Source organism: Akebia trifoliata, chromosome 1 (assembly GCF_017979445.1).
Source record: "Akebia trifoliata isolate Shusen 1 chromosome 1, ASM1797944v1, whole genome shotgun sequence".
In the NCBI taxonomy this organism is placed as follows: Eukaryota; Viridiplantae; Streptophyta; class Magnoliopsida; order Ranunculales; family Lardizabalaceae; genus Akebia; species Akebia trifoliata.
In genome coordinates, this window is record NC_141375.1 from 21,959,660 (window position 1) to 21,962,284 (window position 2,625).

At 36.5% G+C, this 2,625-nt stretch overlaps 1 long non-coding RNA gene across 1 annotated transcript; it reads right to left on the reverse strand.

Annotated features, from left to right (window-relative positions):
- Positions 1–694: 694 nt before the first annotated feature.
- LOC147410945 (uncharacterized) lies at positions 695–2,000 on the reverse strand. Its single transcript, XR_015180084.1, has 3 exons — positions 1,589–2,000; positions 988–1,062; positions 695–899 (listed from the first exon to the last, which is right to left on the reverse strand). It is a non-coding gene; the product is annotated as an uncharacterized LOC147410945 (long non-coding RNA).
- Between the last annotated feature and the right edge of the window lie 625 nt (positions 2,001–2,625).

Consider the following 2,625-nt stretch of genomic DNA (forward strand, 5'->3'; position numbering starts at 1 on the left):
AAACTTCACTAACAATGATTTGAATTACACCCAGTATGAGAGTCAACTTATTGGAATGGAACTTTGAGATCTCCTGTTCAAGCACAACTTCATTGAATCAAGAGTAACTGAATAATGAGAACATTTGTCAAGTTAGCGGAACTTGTATATTTTCATGGTGTGGAAGCTTGAATCTCCCGCTTTCATTGTGTCCTGGTCTTCGGTGGGGAAGGAAGCAACTGCACAACATAACAAATTTCATCACCCAAACTCTGCGCTATATAACCATAGATATAGAAACAAATCGGGATTTTGCCTTTACTTGATAACAAGAGATCAATGAGCTGACAAATTCAAAGCCTCCTGTTACACGGGGAGTGACTTTCTTAGGTGCTAGTTGAAGCAACCCAATCACAACCACCAAATCCATACCGGCTTTTACGAGAGCCAAAGTCCTATCATTTGATTTTTTGAGTTTGTTGTAGTATTGCTCGTTCTGCATTCACGAAGGCGGTAAAAAAAGAACCAATCTTTGGAATAAAAAATGGAGAAGGAGAAGATATGATAGGGTCACACTTTTAAAACAAGTCTGCACTATCAAGCTAAACATACTTGATTAGCTATCAATGTTCTTGTGATCCTTCTCCAACTTCTTCGTTGATGCTGAAAGGCTTCCAAGTTCTACAAGCTTCATATAGAAAAGAGAGGAACAAAACAGATAGTTCAAGTTGGGGATCATATTGTGAATGGGTATTCTATCAAAAGCTAAAACGTTCATTTATTCACATTCCTATGTATAAAATCTTTCTCATTGAAGCTGGAATGTAGATGGTACAAACCTCAACCAAGGTGGTACAAGCCAAGGAGCCCATCCAACAGAAAAGAGAGATCCTGCCAATTAGCTCTGCACGTGCTTTGTTCTGGAGTACCAATAAAATAATTAAGTTTTTTTTTTTCCCGCAAATATTTTATGAGGAATACATAATGGAAGGAACATAAAAACAGTACCTTATAGATGCCAGTTCTCCCAAGCCAGACAATTTGATCCAGAAACAAGAAAGTGGACAGTAATGCATTTTTGGACTGAAACAAAGTATCACATTAAATAGGCAATGAATTTGTACGTTTCCAAGTAAAACGATTGGAAGATGAGTTCCTTGAGGAGTTGGACTAATAAGACCATGCAAATCATTGGTAATTTTTGCCTTACCAGCGATTTCACTGGTAATTTTTGAATGAATTGGTTGATACTAAACTGGTTGATACTAAACATGATGAATTTACTGGAAAAACATGTTTTGGGATTTAATATGAACAATGTACCAAAACCAAAACCCATTTGCAGTATCATACCATGTACGATGTAACAAAACCAAAACCAATTAGGCAGAAAACCCATATGTGTCGTAGGAACACATTTAAAATGAACAATGTACCGAAACCAAAACCCATTAGGCAGAAAACCCATGCTACCCAACAACACACATAAAAATCGAAGAAGAAGAAGACGAAGATGGAGATGGAGATCGATTGCAAGAAACTCATACGATTCGTCATAATCGATACATAAAAAAAAACAAATGAAATAAAATAAAATTTAAAAATTTACCTTAGGGTTTCTGTTGGAGAGAAAGAGAGAGAGAGAGAGATGAGGACGAAGCCGAGTTGGGTATCTTTGAGAAGGTTCTGTCTTCGTTTCCAGCAGAGGGAGGGTGGACGAGTTGGGTTTCTGTCTTCGTTTCTTTGCAACTAGTTAGAGAGAGAGAGAGAGAGAGAGATGAGGAAGACGGTGATGAATGGTTGTCGCAAATGTGAATTTGAAGAGGACGAAGATGGAGATCGATTTGTGCTGAAACATTGTAAAATAACGTCGAAGAGGAAGAGAGTGAAGAAGAAGACAAATCTGTCGAAGTAAATAACGTTGAAGAGGAAGAGAGTGAAGAAGAAGACGAATCTGTCGAAGAAGAAATCAGATCTGAAGGAGCTGAATCTGTGTGTCTTCGAACGCAGAAACAAAGAAGAAATCAGATCTGTTTTTGGGTTTTTTTTAACGGGGAGGCGTTTGTAAATAACAAACTTTGTTACATTACAATCGAATTTAAATCTACATGCGATCTGGACCGCTGATCTGCGCTAAATCCGATGGCTGATTTCGTGTGTCGCGATGAGAGTCGTAATGGGGGTCGTAGGAACGCGACCCTAGTATTATTGGGCCTGTTTAGTTGTCGGGCTGAGTAATCTCTAAATTGGTTCAGGAGAGGTTTGGGATCAGTAGTTAAGCCCATTGGGTGATGCGACCTATATATATATATATATTACCTACAAATATTTAGGTCCGTATATATATATAGGGAATACTAATGTCCAAGACCACATAGGGACGTCAGCATTTTCCAACATTTTTTTTTTCCAATAATACCTCTCTTTATTTTGTTTTTTTTAGTGAAAAAGAAAAGGATACATTAGTCTTTATATAATAAGTATATTTATTATGCCATCAATAAGTGAATTTATTATGTTAGCATTGATTGTCAAAGCATTTATTACAAAAAAGATTTTTAATTTAAAATATCTAAATGCTCATAGCATTTATTATATAAACAAACATTTATTGTGTAAAAGATTAATACACCTTTGTCTTCTTCA